The sequence below is a fragment of the Danio rerio genome, chromosome 18 (assembly GCF_049306965.1).
Source record: "Danio rerio strain Tuebingen ecotype United States chromosome 18, GRCz12tu, whole genome shotgun sequence".
Classification (NCBI taxonomy): Eukaryota; Metazoa; Chordata; class Actinopteri; order Cypriniformes; family Danionidae; genus Danio; species Danio rerio.
Genome location: NC_133193.1, coordinates 11,512,501 through 11,531,113, shown reverse-complemented (window position 1 = coordinate 11,531,113; position 18,613 = coordinate 11,512,501). Strand labels below are relative to the sequence as shown.

The following is an 18,613-nucleotide window of genomic DNA, read 5'->3' as shown; positions in this document are numbered from 1 at the left end:
TAATTAAATATACCTGTGGTGCACACCAGCCATGAATCTCATGGAAGGAGCTCTTTGCTTTAAGCGGAGGAACATCGGTAGAGGAAGCTGAAAGAGGTCCAGGCCTGGACAATTATATTCTGTTTGTTTAGGTTTAAACTTCTCCGTGAGAAGCAGCCATCTCTTTTATGAATAAACATATACCTTTCAAGCTTCGTTGGTTCTCTGTCGCCTCCTTCCTTGTGAAAAAGCTGGCCGTGAACTTTATAACATAAATATAATTTTTAGATGTCTGAGTATCCCAAAACTTACATAATCAGTAATGAATGTTTGCTGCGGGGATATATTTTTGTCAGACCAATTGCAGATTAGAGCAGCGTTCAGGGTCAACCATGATAGTGAGCCTTAGACAGTATAATAAAGCAAAAACAAAAATTATCCTAGCTGTATGATTTCTAATTGACAACAGATCAGCAATAGACCCAAAACAACCAGCTCAGACTTCTCCACACAGTCAGCATTTTGCAGCCATGCAAATTAGCATTTAAATGGTAAACATCTGCACACTAGTTTTCTTGGAGGGAAATCTGATTTCCATCACAAATGCAGGACTCCTAACAGACTATTTGAGATGGCGTCTCTGGATCTCAAGGGAGGAAGAAAAGACACACTAAACGAGTGTGCTGCTAAATTGAACTCGCCATTTCTGAATTCCCTCTGAAATGGGCCAAAATTTTAAGAGATGGACAGTGAATGAAAGGAAATTCACTCATAGTGGGTTATTTAAGATTTAAAAGACTTTCAGAGCTTATGTAAAATAACGTCTGGCTCAGTCAAACAACATTTAAAGGTGCTGTGAAGTGCTTTTAAATGTGGATATTTTTATTCAATGCTTGACGTAATCTGAACTGAAAAGGAAGAGAGGATGGAATAAAGAGTAGCTCCTCCCCTTTAAAAAAAAACAGCCAATACCGTTTAGTTTTTTTCACAGCTCTGCCAGTGAGTTGATCATTGATCCTTTGAGATGGAAATGACAAACTGCAAGCTTTAAATGTTTATATCAGTATTATATGTTCTAAATGCCAATGATGTAATTGTTTTGAAGCACACTGTATTATAGATATTCTTAAAACAGACTAAAACAACCCAGACTGATTCTGATTATGTATACAGGGGCAGGGGCGTTGCTAGGGTCGAAAGGGATAAGTGGATAATTGGATTTTATGATAGCACTGAAATCTCGTAGGAAATTTCCATTTTGGCTAAACTAGCTCTTTGTTTATTTTAGTCTTTAATTTTACTCAGGCTTATATAGAGTTTCCCAAAAATAATCCTAATTAAATAAATGCACAGTACAAAATGCTGGGTTCTACACAATTGATTTTGTGTTGGGGTAACATTAAAAAATTAAGTTAACTTATTCGTTTTTACAAATTTAAATGGACTGAGAAGGAAAAAGTAAGTTGTCCTAAAAAAAACTCAAGAATTGTGTTGTTTCAGCTTTAGTAGTTTGGACAAACAGCAAGCATTTTTTTACGAGTGTGCACAACAGACAGGCACTCGCAAATTGTACACAAACTGTGCTAGTTACACATCTCCCCTATCGCTCCTTGGACCCTTTCTTCTCATATTGCAAAATAATTTAGCTCAAATCCATATTTCATGTTCATTCAATTATTTATTAGGTAACTGAGTAATAAGTGATGTAATGTACAATCAGCCAGTAGTTTTCACAAAAATAAAGCCCTTTACTGTGATGCAAGACCCCTGGGCTTTGTGTCAAGGCTGGTTGCACTGTATCCTTAACAGTACATGTTACACTATTTGGCTTTATAGTTTAAAATAATGCGATATGGTTATAAATTATGGATATAGTTAACCATAAAGCTGCACAGTTTACAGTAAGCAGAATGCCAGCATTCAGAGAACTGTCTGCCGCTCATAGTAAAACACATCAACATAATGCCTGTTTCAGCCTGAAGCTAAAAGTGTAGCTTACAATGCAGCAAACGACAATTAGAAAAAAGGCTGTGAAAGACAATAAATTCCCTGTCAATGTCTGACCTCGAGCTTTAAAATGGGGGAAAAAAAACATGTAATTTGTAAATGATCGTGTTAGCATTAACTTATACGGCGCTCTGTGGGGCTTCCGGTAAGACGGTGTGAAATACAGAAATCTTGGGGGGTGTGTGTATGTATATATTGAGCTAATCCACTTATAAGCGCTTACTGAAAATGAAATGTGTGGGAATGGAAGCAGTGTGGTTTTACATTTAGCTTCAGGGATCCATTTTGATTCAGCGACCAAAGGAATGTAAAATGAGACCGGGCTCTCAAAGAGGAGCAAATTTGTCCTGATAAAAGCGGTTCAGTGAACGCTCGCATTCTGTTGCAAAGAAGCGAGTGTAGGTCAAAACATGCATAATGACCTGCCCGTCTATTCTGACGCTTATTATTTCCTCTAAGGATGTGAATATGAACAAATACATGTTCATTTGTGCACGTTTGCAATTAAACAGCATTAACTGAAGCCAGGGTAAGTTAAGCACGCCACTGCATATCTTTGGACAGTGGGAGAAAACCGGAGTACCCAGGGGAAACCCCCATGAGCCCGAGGAGAACATGTAAACTTCACACAGAAATGGCAACTGGCCTAGGCAAGACTTGAACCTGCAAACTTCTTGCTGTGAGTTAATAGTGCTAGCCACTGTGCCACTGTACCACCCTGTCCTAGATTAATCTATGAAATAGGGGGCGGAGTAAGAGTGGATAGGTGATTCTTCAGGGCAAAGATGACTAGGAAAGGTAAAGAAATCTGGTTATTTATGTGTATTTGGATTCGTTTGATTGGTAAATCACATAAAAGCTAATGCAGGACCAGCTGTGGTCAATCATAAGCATGTGATCCTCTCAAAATTAGTTTATAAATAAACATCACTTAATTAAATGATAAATATAATTTATCTGATTATCCCAAAACTTACATAATCAGTAAATAAAGTTTGGGCGGGACTATATTTTTGACAGCAAGTGTAGGTCAAAACACATGCATAATAACCTGCCCGTCTATTCTGACGCTTATCATTTCCTCTAAGGATGTGAATATAGACAAATGCATATTCATTTGTGTGCTTCCAATATTAAACAGCACAAACTAAAGCCAGGGTAAGTTTAGCATGCCACTGCATATCTTTGGACTGTGAGAGGAAACCGGAGTACCCAGGAGAAATAGAAATCTACACGAGCACGGGGAGAACATGTACTCCACACAGAAATGCCAACTGGCCCAGCCGAGTATGAACCAACGACCTTCTTGTTGTGAGGCAACAGTGCTGGCCACTAAGCCACTGTACCACACTGTCCTGGATTAGTCTAGGAAAGAGGGGTAGGAGTAGAAGTGGATAGGTGATTCTTTTAGGCAAAGGTGACTAGAAAAGGTAAGGAAATCTGGTTATTTATATGCGTTTGGATTTGTCTGATTGGTAAATCATATGATGGCTAATATGGGACCAGCTGTGGTCAATCATAAGCATGTGATCCTGTCAAAATTAGTTAAGGAATATACTTCACTTTATTAAATGATAAATATTATTTGTAGACGTCTGAGTATCCCAAAACTTACATAATCAGTAAATAAAGTTTGGGCGGGACTATATTTTTGACAGCGAGAGTAGGTCGAAACACATGCATAATGACCTGCCCGTCTATTCTGACACTTATTATTTCCTCTAAGGATGTGAATATAGACAAATACATATTCATTTGAGCGGATTCACAATTAAACAGCATTAACTGAAGCCAACTAGCTGGGTCTTGAACAAGCAACCTTCTTGCTGTGGGGTAACTGTGCTAGCCACTGAGCCGCTGTACCGCCCTGTCCTCAATTAGTCTAGGATAGAGGCGAAGAAGAAGTGGTGGATCGAAGGATTCTTCAAGGTGAAGATGACAAGGAAAGGTAAGAAAATCTGGTTATTAATGCATGTTTCAGTTCGTCTGATTGGTATGGTTTGGTATGATGATATGGGACCACCCATGGTCAATTAAAATCAGGTGATCCTCAAGAAATTAATTTATAAATACACTTCACTTCACTGAGGCCAGGGTAAGTTTAGCATGCCTTGGCATATCTTTGGACTGTGGGAGGAAACCGGAGTACCAAAGGGAAATCAACACAAGCACTGTGAGAACATGTCAACTCCACACAGAAATGCCAACTGGCCCAGACGGGACTTGAACCGACGACCTTCTTGCTGTGAGGCAACATTGCTAGCCACTAAGCCACTGTACCGCCCTGTCCTGGATTAAAGAGGGGGAGGAGTAGGAGTGGATGGTGTATTCACGGCAAAGATGACTAGGAAAGGTACGGAAATCTGGTTATTTATGCGCATTTGGAATCGTCTGATTGGTAAACCACATAATAGCTAATACCGTGGTCAAACATAAGCATGTGATCCTCTTGAAATTAATTATAAATAAACATCACTTAATTAAATGATAAATATAATTTTTAGATGTTTGAGTATCCCAAACTTACATAATCATATAGTAAAATAACAATGATATAATAAAACGTACATAATTTGGGGCGGAGCTATAGTTTTGACAACGAGTGTAGGTTGAAAAACATGCACATTGACCTGCTCGTTCGCTCTCATTCTGAAGATTATTTCCTCTAAGGATGCGAATACAGACACATACATATTCATTTACGCATGTTCGCAATTAAACAGCCCAAACCGAAGCCAGGGTAAGTTTGGCATGCCATAAGCTTACATAATAGCACCCCGCTAAAAGGCTAATGCCTTCATTGTCATGGTTTGAAATACAAATCTCATTGTAAATTAATCTGCATTTCTCGGAGCAATGCATTTCACAGTGCGCAGGTAGGTAAGAAGTCGAACGGGCTGACAATTGAGCGTACAAAGAGGAAACTTAATGGGAAAATGGAACAGCTTTAGCCCTGAAAGAAATGAAAATCTGCAAAAGGAGAGAACAGTTTTGAAAAGGAGCCAAATACACTGGAGTCATACAAAGAAGCACGCAGGGAGCGGTTAAATATTCCCTCTCTGCCTTCAGATTAAAACCAGTCACGATTTTGCAATCTCTTTTAAACAAGTGACACAGTTCTCACACAAACCAAAGGGAGAACCTCTTTCTGTGGTGTATCCCCTTGCGAGAGTCAGTCGATTTTTGTTCAAGTGCAAGCGTCTGAGGGCCAGGGTTATATAAAGGCAGAGCACATCACGCTGGAGGGTGTAACGCTTCAGCGGGAGGCAAATCAGAGATGAGTCTTTTTCTACTAGCTGGAGTTCATTTGCTTCTGCTTCAGACCAGAGGTGGCATCATCAATGCCTTTGCAAAAACCTGTGACCTCGGGCGCCACCTGGCACATCGGAAACTTTTCAGTCATAACCACGGCACCGGCATGAAGTCCGCACGAGAGACTGTCAGTAGACTTCTCCTTATCAGCCAGGCACCTTGTGTCTTCAAACCGACCTCAGTCTGGGAACACAGATTTCTCTGGTCTTGCATCACTGCGTATCCTGGAGCATTATGCCACCGAACGACTCCGGAAACAAGAGACGGAGAGGAGAAAAGACAAAGAAAGTAGAGAAAGCAGATTGCGCAATTCAAATGATATAATTAACCACCCAAAAAAACCAGGCCAGGTTTGTTAATTAACACAAGGAGCTCCGCCAGAGTTGTTGGCTGATATTGGAAAGCAAGACTTTAGATTAGAACGATTGATGCAAAACCAGTCTCAATTTTCAGGCGAGAAGAGACTAACGCCCTATTCACACGGGGCATCAGCGTCAACGCTTCCCATTCACTTTGAATGGGTGACGTCAGGCGTTGCCGAACTGCATTGTGGATCCGTCGGCGCCGCTTCAGGAGCGTTCCTCGCTGCAGAAGTTGGGACCAGCTCAACTTTTCAAGCGCCGACGGAAGCGTCAGCCAATCAGATCGCTGTATGCAAATACACCAGCTCAGACAGTGGCCTATTGCTGACTGAATTTCATTGGCTGACGCTTCTATGACGATCGTTTCAGCTCCAACTTCAGACACGCCTTCAGTCAAGCGTTGACGCTGAAGCCCCATGTGAATAGGGCGTTAAGGCATGATTACATCAATCTTTGTTCTGTCACATAAACTACAGTTACAGGAGTAGAATATCGATTATTAATAAAGAGTTATTTTGCACAATATTGTTATGAACTCAGTGGCACAGTGGTTAGCAGTCACTTCACAGCAAAAAGGTCGCTGGTTCAAGTCCCTGCTGGGTCAGTTAGCATTTCTTTTTAGAGTTTGCATGTACTTCCCATGTTGGCGTGGGTTTCCTTCGGGTACTCCGGTTTTTCCCACAATCCAAAGACATGCCCTATATGTCAGGGGTTCCCAAACTTTTTATCCCGTGACCCCCAAAAATACAATGCCAGTGACTTTAAATGCCAGTGGTTATAAATATATAAGCACTAATAGCCCAACACACACTAATAGGCCTAGGTCTAATCTTGGTATAATTTTGGAGACCTCCACTCGGAAGACCATCCTCCATGTTCAGTTGAGGCCTGTATTCATTTTTAGTGTTTTAATGTTAAGTTTAATCTGGTGCCATCAAATCAATCTGCTGTATCTGACATCATTGCTGTGTCTTTAATATAATGTAATCTCACAATCCAATGGAAAAAATAAATAAAAGCAAAAGGCTGACTGCTTTTTTATGTACAGTACATGTTATTTTTTTATTTAATTATTACCTACTATTTATTTTCTCCTGTAGGTTACAGATTAAATATTTTAATTCTAATAGTTTGATTATTTAGAATTTTGGAAAACACCAAGCGACCACCCATTCCTCATTGTCCTGCGATTCCCACTTTGGGAACCACGGCTATAGGTGAATTTAAACTAAATTGGCCATAAACAATCCACGTCCACACTGGCGTTTCACCTAGCGTTTCTAAACAGCTCTCTGTCCTCACTACACTGCTTAGAATGCAGATCACGTGACCATACGCACATCCTGATATAAGAGCTCTAGGCAGTCAGCGGGTGCTTTGAGCACAGATCCCCAGGTGAGAGCTGTGCACGTCAGACAGTTCATCAAGAATCTACCGCTGGATCAATTCTCACTATATTTGTTAAACGTCATATTTAATTCATCTTGTCTATATCCAACAACATGTTCCCTGACTTTGGTCTTTCGAATCTATTACTTGTTCTCAGGTAACATGTTATGACTGAGTGCAAAGATAAGTTTATATATTAATTTGTTACCGCGTACTGTTGTTACTTATTGTACGTTATACTTTTATAATGGTCATTATTGATTATTAAAACTGATATAAGACGGTATATTTCATATTTTTCACTTAAAATAAAAGGCTCCATTTTGTTGTAAATATGCATACAGGGAAATAGGCAGTTCCTTATATTATGTTTTCATCCTATTGATAAGAACGAGAAACATTGTTGCCAAGGTGATGCCAATGAGGTTATAAAGTACACTGTTCCCTGTGAAGAGTTACCCGACAAGTCTTCTGGAGTTTGTTTTCTATATTAATCTTGCAAAGTCTGAACTTTGTGTACTTAATATTGAGGGAAATATTCCCTCCATTGTACTGTAGATGTCTTTGTTTTTCTCATCCACACTGACATGGAGCAGCAGATTTTTAAAACCAAAATGGCGTCTTCAGCATTTTCAAAATGCTCCGCTTTAGGTGCTCGAAAACGCTGGGGTAGTGTGGACGAAAGGCGTAACCATAGCAAAACTTAAGTGTTTTAAAACAATAACGTTTTAGTTTAAACATGGCCTAAAACTTATGCTGGAATAGTTGGCGGTTCAATCCACTGTGGTGACCTCTGAAAAAGAGACTAAGTCTGAGGAAAATGAATGAAGGTTATGAGCTCAAAATGCTTTTATGATTGTGTGATTTTAGTATACAATTAGAATACAACTTTGCATCATATACCCAGTATATGGATTTTCTGATGAAACTCACCTGATACTGAACTTTCAGAACAGAACATTGTATATTGTGACTCACAAAAAAAAATTCTCAAAGACTTAGAAGTTACCAAGGTTGCTTCAGCAACCAGAGTTTTTTTCTCTCATTTTTGCTTTTGTTAACATTAACATGGCTTAAGGCCAGTTTACATCAAGGCCATTGACTATAACAACAAAAAAAAGTTGACTATAACAACACAAAAGGATAGCACAGTCCTAAAAATAACACCAAGCTGAAATCATCTTGATAACATATATATATATATATATATATATATATATATATATATATATATATATATATATATATATATATATATATATATATATATATATATATATATATACACACACACACACACACACACACACACACACACACACACATATATATACATATGCAAATGAATGGTGAACAGTAACATTGATAATGAACTTTGATTGATAACTGATAATTCATCTGAAATGAAAATGCAAATTAATAACCAAGAGTAAAACTATTTGACCAACAATCAAGATAACTTCTATTTTAAGAATTTGTCTACCCTGTGTCCATTACAATAAACATGACATGTCCGCCTATATTTATTGTGGTTCCTGATCATTTCATCTTATTTAAAGGCTACAGTCCATGAGACTGGACAATTGTCATCCAATCAAATGGCAGTAAGATTCAACTTGTTGTAATTTAAAAAAAATAATAATAATAATAATAATAAACTACACTGAAAAGCTGCATGGCATCACTTCTCTCCAGACACAGAGGTAAACCACATATACAATGTTTTTGTTCAGATTTGTTGATATGTTTGCCAGTATTTCATAGATTGTATGTAAAAAAAGAAAAGAGGGATTGCACTTACTAATTAAAGTTTAAAACCTTCTGTAGCATTGCAAGCTTTAGATCAGTGTTTTTTTTGTTTTTTTTTTCAAATATCTGTCTGTCCATTAGGATGTCCAATGGGTTTAAGAGCTGTAAACGAAATTAAAACTCCAGTAATGATGATTAAATTTTTATATATGAAAAAATCTATATCGATGTACTAATTCATTGCTGAAACAGTTTCATTTGCAGAATATACAGATCTTAAAATTGGTCAGCATTAAACAGATGTAAATATCTCAAATGTGGACATTATGCGGAGTGATAAGGAAAATGAAGATAAAGTTTGTTATAAACGATGCAATCTGTACAACAAAAACCTCAAAATTAAAGTAAAAATGTTACAATCTTAAAGTTTGGGATTTTGAAAATACATTATTTTTTTAAAATAAATTAAAATAAATAAAATACCTTTTTATGTTTCTTTTTTTTTTTTTTGTATTTTATGTATGTATCATGTTCGGGATGTACAACTATTCTGACCTGATAGAAATGGACAAAAAATATATACTTAAAGGGTGTTACATTTTTATTATTATAATTTAGTTTCATTTATAGGAGCCTCAAGAACTGTGAAAACATACTTTTACATGTTTCAGAAACTTACTTTTTAGAACATAATTCAGGTCGAAAGGGGTTAAAGTGGCAAGAATGGTGGCACACAGAAAGCTGCTTTGAAAACTGCTGTTTTGAGAAAAAGAAAGCCTTTTGAAAAAGAACTGATAGAGTGTGTGTGTTATCTTTGGTGTCAGAGAACAGAGAACTTTATGATAAAAGTCAGTGACTACAAACACAATAACAAAATAAAAAATAAAAGTTGTGGCAAGGAATTGCATGAAAAAAATGGTTTCAATGGTAATATTTTATTCAAGTCATAAGCATGATTAATAGTTTGTGTTTCTGGTGTAAAGTTTTATCTTAATTATATTTGGTATGACCTACACCGGAAAAACTTAAAGCAAAGAGAAAGAAGATACACAAGGGAAAAAGAGACTTATTTTCAAACAATACATTACACTTTTTTTAACACCACTCAATGTACACTTCATTTCTAACCTTGATATGCACAATATCAAACATAACACATTGTCAGACTTATTTGGAAAACAAATGACATACTTTTAACATTTCAAATATATAGCTGAAGTCAGCATTATTAGCCCAGGGTTGATACATGTTTACTACTAAAATTCCAGAACTTTTCTAAGACTTTAAGAACTTTCCAGTAAATATTCAGGACGTAATGTTTCATGTAATGTCTTCATATATATGGTAAATAATAAGTAAAACAATGCACATTCAAATTTATTACAGCATATCATAAAACATGCAACAATCTATTTTGTTTCAATTAGTTTTTATATCTATATACAATTTATTTAAACAGCACTAACAATGTGAGAGCAAGTTTTTGGCCATGGACAGAAAAGAAGTAAAGACAACTAACCAATATTCAAGTCTGGGCTGCACAGCGTATCATTTCAGCATTGATACCCCCATTGATTTGTTTTATTTCGGCTAGAATAAAAGCAGTTTAATCTTTTTTTAAACAATGTTAAGGTTAAAATTATTAGCCCCTTTAAGCTATATTTTATAAGAGTCTACAGAACAAACCATCACTATACAATAACTTGCCTAAGCCTTTAAATGTCACTTTAATCTGTGTAGAAAATAGAAATGTCTTGAAAAATATATAGTCAATTATTATTTACTGTGTTGAAATTAGTTATTTCAGCACCAGTAGCCTAGTGGTTGAGTGCGCTGACATATATCACCATGATGCTCATGGTGACCCGTGTTCGATTCCCGGCTCGAGGTCCTTTGCCTACCCTAACCCTCTTTCTGCTCCCAATGCTTTCCTGTCTGTAACCTCAACTGTCCTATCTTAATTAAAGGTTAAAAAAAAAATATATATATATATATATATATATATATATATATATATATATATATATATATATATATATATATATATATATATATATATATAAAACAAAAAAAGAAATGAGTTAAAACTATTATGTTTAGAAATGTGTAGAAAAAATCTTCTCTCTGTCAAACAGTAATTAGAAAAAAATAAACAGGGGGGCTAATAATTCTGACTTCAGCTGTACATTTCCTTTTTAAAGTCTCGCAAAACATTTAAGAATCCTATCATGTTGCCACAGGCACATTTTCCAATAAGCTTGGGTTGTAAATTCACTCTGTATTCATTGTGCATGCTGTTCTGTGACCCATCCACCATGATTCGTGAGTTTCTGAACTTGTATTGGAAAACTTTGACATGCTACAATACAGCGGAGGGAGACACTGTGGGTATTAGATATTAATATTGTGTTTGTACAAAACCCACCCAGATAGCATAAGCCTGGAAACAACACTTGCCCCGCGGCAATCTGTGGATGATGCTGATAATGCTCACTTGGGCTGGTGAGGAGTGAGAGGCGGCGTTTGATTGCGTAAGACCACCACATCATCCGCCTCCCCCCTTGGAGACCCGATCTCTGGCCTTCCCCCACACAGAGCCCAAATCCTCCCACTGAACCAGCAAACAGTGAGTCAGCTCTTACTGCACAAAGCAACTACACAAGAAGGGCAGCACTTGCACCCTCTCTTGGGCCGCACCACTGCAAAGTGGAGAAAAAAAAACACATAAGTGTTAATACCATTGTATTAAGAAACAAAGGGATTTATTAAAATGTAAACGGTCCAAATTTTTAATAATGCCTTTATTAACTCACTCTCATAGGTTTGTTAAAATTGTAAACGCAAGATTGATCATGCTTTTAATTTTTCATGCTTATAGACATACAGTTGAAGTCAGAATTATTAGCCCCCCTGTATATTTTTTTCCTAATTACTATTTAATGGTTATTTCAACAATATGTGCCTTGGGGTACATAATGGCCAGACTTAGGAGGAAAAGGCAGAGCAGAGTCCTGCTAAAGACAATTCTAGAAAACAGGTAAAACAAAACCCAAAAAAGTGCAGTGTAATACCCTGGCAAAAGCATGTGGCCATGATGGCTTTTCTCTTTTAGTTTGCTTTTGAAAACACTATGAGTTAGGTTTATGAAGGGGGTGGGTGGGTCAGTTGATATCAAGCTGATATAATATGCATAAGTCAACCATCTTCTTTAATGGACGCCAAGAAAAAAATGTACACAGCGTTTATATATCTGACTGTTTGTATTAAATGACAAAATTGTATTATAAATATTATATAAATATAAATATATTCATACATTTTAATACAAGAAATGCTGCTGTGAAGAAAATATAAAACTGTGTATGGAAAGCACCGTCAATGCACCGTGATGCATCGAAATATCGAATTGAACCGAATCGATGGCATGATAATCGTAACCGAACCGTGAGACTAGTGTAGGTTCACACCTCTAGCACTTATGGATTTATGAAAACAAAACTGCAAGGAAACATAGTTAAGGGTACATATTTATTGATTTTCAAGAATGTAACCCTGGGCACATATTTCCACTGTGCCTGGGTTGTGACACTTAAAAATACCGTGAAAAAATACTGTGAACAATAATATAAATATAAGAATATATATCTAAGAATCTTCAGATTGTTGTATTTGCAGTATACTATAGTAATTTTCCATTTGTTAACATTAGTTGAATTAACTAAAGTCAATAAACTGGCAGCTACAAGATAATGTATTAATCTTTCATCATGCCTTTTTTTTTTTTTTAGTTAATGCCAGTAACATCAAAAGTCATAACTGTTTTATAAAAAAACTCCAGTGATATTTTTATTTAACTTTAACACTATGAAAGTTATTTTTTCACTGTTGATTTTAATGCATTTACTAACATTTACTAATTGATTTTAAAGTGTTAAAACAATTTTCAAAGTATTTTTGGTAATTATACCTGTTGAAGGAATCTTATTTGAAGCTTATTTCAATATCATGATAATTCTTTATAATGTGATAAAAGATTTTAACAAGAAAAAAATATATTGACCGAACCCTACATATAAACACATTTGTTATGCTTGCAATACTCTACAATTTACAAATTAATCTTGGGTTGTAGGTTGCAAGGTGACCACCAATCGATTTCTCTGAGGAAGACAAGGTGATGAAGCATTGCTGTCACTCAGATACAAGTTTTATTTATGGGAAAATGTACAAAGCACTGCAGATTTTAGGTGTTAGGTGAGATAATTAGATACGTGTATATTCCATACAAGCTAAAGCTGATTGGTCAGTCCTTTTCACATGACTCGCAGAACGCTCGCAGGATTTATTTAACTGGTGCGCAAGCCACACACCTCTATTGGAAACACTGAACTTGCACAAACTCTAGAATAGACGCAATATGCGAACAGTCCCTGAAAGACTGTTCAAATCCTATCATTTGTGATCTCCAGCAGTTGATCTTCTTGCACGGACATGGTGGATTCACCTGGTTTGCTGAAAAATGGGTAACGGATCCATTCCTTGGCCGTTTGTGGGTCCTTCACTGGGCCGTTTAACAAAGTAACTTTACAAAGGTTTCTTACTCATTTTGCTGCCTGTGGGTTAAAGTTTAGTGCTTAAGTGACCGAGATAAGCATGAGAATATGGTCATTTTTCAAAATAAAAGATCGTTTAGACTCAGATAATAAATAAAACTGAAATAAATTTTTGTGGTTAAATTTAAACGTTGTGTGTTTTTTTTATTTATTTACATTCAATCATCCTTTCTCTGATTTATTTTAAAACAGCATTGTTCTGAGTGTTAACAGGTCATGTACAGTAAACGTGCAAAAAAGCAAAAAAAGCTGAAAACCTTGATGCAATGCAGCCATGTCCAATTTATGAATGAGGCTTTTCTTTTTTTCTATGTAAATCGGATTAACTGCTTCATTGAAAAAAACGAATCATTCATTCATAAGAGTGATTCAGCTGTCAACTTTAACCGACTGAAATGACTCTGTCTTAGCTGCTAATAGCTTCCTTGAAAAGCAGGTTTTCAGTAAATAAAAACTAAAACGGTGCTTTGTTCATCACACAAATCTATTTTATGACTTGGAAAAACAGTATGCACATCATTTTAACTATGTTTACGATGCCACGTAATGATGCATACCGAACACCAAAAGTGTGAATAACAGCACTTCATTTTTTTCAGTCAATTACTCTTCAGAAACGTCTCCATGCTGTCAAAAGTCACCATTATAGCCGATGTTTGAATGCATCCTGATAGTTTCACTTATAACACTCTCATATGATGACTCATCTTCTGCCAATGCAGCTTTCGACTTTCAGACGTCACAAAAGAATTGAATGTTTCACGTTTTTTTTTTATTGTTTTTTTGTTTTTTCACTCTTCAGCCCTTCCTCTACAATCGTGACTGCACTAACAAAGGGACTTGTCGAGGGAAGTTGCCGTCGATTTGTAGGCATGTTGGTTGCCTGGAAACGGGTTTAAAGTTGTGCGTGGCTGACGGCTGGTCCTCTGCACTGCGGTCTCCGAGCGGGGCAAACGCACGTGCCACAGGCCACATCACATCAGCCAGGCTATTTAACACCTCTGAAACTAGGAAGAGGGGAAAAAAATTAGTTGCTCATCACTGAATAAGGGAGTTTAGGGCAGGGGTTCACAAACTGTATTATTCCAGGACACACCTAGATATAGTATAATCAATCTTGAGACCCATAGAAATATGACGGAAAATGTAGACTGGTTTAGAAAAGATTAGGGCTGGGTGATGTGACAAAAATCTCACATCCCAAGATAAGTCATCTCCCCCATGGCGATATATATCCCGATATAATAACATTTCTGGCTTCAATCAAATAATATATATATACAATATATAACTATAATATATAATATAATATATAATATATAACTATATAAATAACTATATATATATATATATATATATATATATATATATATATATATATATACATATATATATATATATATATATATATATATATATATATATATATATATATATATATATATATATATATACATATATATATATAAATATACATATATATATATATATAAATAACTATATATATATATATATATATATATATATATATATATATATATATATATATATATATATATATATATATATATATATATATATATACTCACCGGCCACTTTATTAGGCTGTTCAACTGTTTGTTTATGCAAATTTCTTATCTGTCAATCACATGGCAACAACTCAATGCATTTCTAAATGTAGACATGGTCAGGATGATCTGCTGCAGTTCAAACCGAGCATCAGAATGGGGAAGAAAGGCGATTTACAGTAAGTGACCTTGAATGTGGCATGGTTGTTGGTGCCAGACCTGCTGGTCTAAGTAGTTTAGAAACTGCTGATCTACTGGGATTGCCACACACAACCATATCTAGGGTTTAAAGAGAGTGGTCTGAAAAAGAGAAAAAAATATCATTGAGGGGCAGTTCTGTGGATGCAAAAAACTTAATGGGAAAGTTTAGAGGAGAATGGCCAGACTATTTCAAGCTGATAGAAAGGCAACAGTAACTCAAATAACCACTCGTTAAAACCGAGGAATGCAGAAGAGCATCTCTGAACTCACAACATGTCGAACTTTAAGGCGGATGGGCTACAGCAAAAGAAAATCCCACCGGGTGCCACTCCTGTCAGCTAAGAACAGGAAACTGAGGCTACAATTCGCAAAGGCAAACCAAAAGTTTACAATAGAAGATTGGAAAACGATGCCTGGTCTGATGAATCCCAATTTCTGCTGCGACATTCAGATGGTAGGGTCAGAATTTGGCATCAACAACATAAAAGTATGGATTCATCCTGCCTTGTATCAACGGTTCAAGCTGGTGGTGGTGGTGTAATGGTTTAGGGGATATTTTATTGGCACATTTTGGGTCCATTTGCACCAATTAAGCATTGTGTCTCATGGAAAACTCCAACTGATTTCACAAGAGAAAAGTTAAATGCCTGAAAGTCTTTGAATGCCAACAGGTTAGTTCTGTGTGGTCATGTGCACAAAATAATGTTTCATTATTACCAGATTCAAAACTTTGTAGTGCTAAAAACTAGGGCTGTAACCATACACCAAACCCACGATTCGGTTCGTATCACGATTTTTGACCCACGATTCGGTTCCTATCACGATTTTTTTTTTCGTGTGGGGTGGGAAAAAAAAAGATTTTTAAAACAATTTTTTATTAAATAACATTTGAAAAATCTTTATAAACTAAACATCAAATAACAATATTAACTATGCAAATTATTGACAATATAAATAGCCATATATAAAATAAATAAATAGCCAAAGCTATATTACTTTTGTTTTCTTTGTAACAAAATACTGTTGAAAAATCAAACAGAACTAAACTCCACTGTGTAGATGGTTCAAGCATGTTGAAAATTCTTTTTCAATCAAGTTCTCTTACATATAAAAAGTAAATTAAATGGCTACTAGGGATGCTCATTTCGGTTAATTTTGCTAACCGACAACCGCCGCTCATTAATTGGTTATTAACGGTTAACCGGTCAGATTACTATTAATTTTACTATTAATTTTATAATAAACAAAGTAAGAGAAGAAGCGCAGTCCTCTTATGAAACGACTGAATCAGCTGGGTATCGATTGTGCAAAAGTGTTGCTGTATATGTTGTTAAAATTGTAATATTTAATAATATGATATTCAAGATTTGTATATTCATACAGCTCTGGATAACTTAAATTAACGATTAGACCTTCAGAGCGGCAATAATGCGTCCTGAAGTAAAGCGAAACGGCTATAAACTCCAGCAAGATAGAGTGATTATATACAGAGCCATATACCTTTATCTCTAAATAAAGTATAATTATAGAAACTGTGTTCATCTTAACTGAAAGCTTCGTCCTGTTTCCTGGCCTCACGCATCGCGCACCTGTCAGTCAACACGTAACGTTAACTCCCAAAGGGTTAAACAGAAAGCGCACAGCACGGTAACAGAAAAGTTTCCTCTGCAGAGGAGTCGGGGCATCTGGGGAACGCCCATCCCTCTCTGCGCAGCCACATTAACAACAATGCTTTGACAGCATTGGCAATGTTTCTGCCGTTGTCTGTTGTCAAGCGGGGTTAAGTTGGTTTTGTTTTTGATATTCCTGACACATTCAGACGGTCCCTTACTAAGAGCTCCGTGCGAGCTCTCCAGGCTAAACGCATATTGCGAGGGCTTAAACGGAGCAGTGCTCGTAATGTCGAGCGGGAAAAAAAGTGTTTCCTCACGTTCTTCTTCAACTAGCTCAACTTTTGCAGGCACGCATGATGTTATTGGAAACGTAGTCACGGGGTGTGTCGCAATTCTCCCTTATCACATCGCGACACAGGATCGTAGATCTGAGTGTCGCGATTTCGATTTCCTATCGTGTATCGTTACAGCTCTACTAACAGCGAACTGCACCTGTACGGCAGGGTGAACGTACATTTTTATATTTCATTCTAAGCATTCAGTGTCCGCAGTTTAATTCACCAGATTTAACTGTTTTTGCTAAAATGATTGTTGCAATCAAAAAAAAAGAGTAATGTGTATGATTCAGCATAGTGTGAACTTACCTTATATGAAATAAGATCTGCAGAGTCAAGCATTTTTAATTAGGTCCTCACTCCATTTAGCTCTTATGATGGCTGTCAGCTAAAGACATCTGCGGTTGGTATTAAACAGTAGTATATGGTGTACTGTAAAATTTAAGTTTTTTATTTTTGGACCTCCAATTTGGAATCCTACCACACAACACAACATGTCTGCTATTGCAACTAGTCTTTTTTTGCAACCGGTATGCACAGTTGAACCCGTGTGACGTAGGTTGGTAATTCCCCTATTGCTGTACATCCTGTGTGTCCTAAGCAATGTGTAAGCCTTTGGACCTGAAAAGGCAAATAAATAATGTGCTCTGCACTGGACTTTAGACCAGCTTTTAGTTGGTCAATGGCGCAGTCTATTTCAGTTTCTCAAAATAGCTCTGCACCAGCAATATACCTTAACACACCTCCTTTTTAGACCATAAAATCCATAGTCCACAAAGTGGCACAAATGGATTTGCTATATAAACAATGTGGTGCAAAACATTAAAATAAGGGTTGCGTTTTTCTGAAAACGGCAACAAATCGCACCGAACACATAGAGCTAGGTGTAGGATAGGGCCCTTAAAATGCTGCCATTTTCTTTGATAAAATTCGTCCATCATCCAAAAAAATCAAGAAATACATGAATTTTTGTATAAAAGTATTAAAGTATTTAAGAATTTATAAAGTATTTTTAAGTATTTATAAAGTATTTTTGTCAACCTGTCTAATGACAGAATCAAACTCATTCTGTTCTTGGTGGTGTTGGCGGAAGATTTTCATTCTGCCAGCCATAAGTGTGAAGGTGGACTTCTAATATCAAGAAGAACAGCTCCTTCTCTGCATGTGTGTGTGTGTGTGCATGTTTTTTTTTTCTCTCTCTCTCTTTTCATGTATGATAACAGTCAGTCGTTCAGGTCTGACCTTTGCCCACAAGTGTCTGGAAGAAGATTTTTCCATAGCAACACCTCGGATCAAAAACTGAGGAACGCGAGAGATCAAGCAACCCTGCGAGGCTTCCCTCTTTACCTGACCTTTAAAAACAATCAGGCCTTCAGACGCTCTAATGAAGTGCCTAGATTGTTCACCTTCAGCTGCACAACACCCAACACAAGACACCTGCCAACCTATAATCTCACCAAAACAAGGAAAACCAGCCTTCCTAGT

The 18,613-nt window shown here is 36.5% G+C and overlaps 1 long non-coding RNA gene across 4 annotated transcripts in view; it reads right to left on the bottom strand.

The window, feature by feature from the left end:
- Nucleotides 1-18,613, bottom strand: part of LOC137488255 (uncharacterized) — a 431,442-nt gene that overhangs the window by 336,431 nt on the left and 76,398 nt on the right. The window contains exon 3 of one of the 4 annotated variants that reach the window (XR_012393967.1): nucleotides 10,740-11,497. The exons of 1 other annotated variant lie outside the window; for it this stretch is intronic. This is a non-coding gene — a long non-coding RNA (uncharacterized lncRNA). Of the gene's footprint in view, nucleotides 1-10,739; nucleotides 11,498-12,314; nucleotides 14,419-18,613 lie in introns of those variants that run through there. 2 more of the 4 variants (XR_012393966.1, XR_012393969.1) reach the window with 2 other exon arrangements.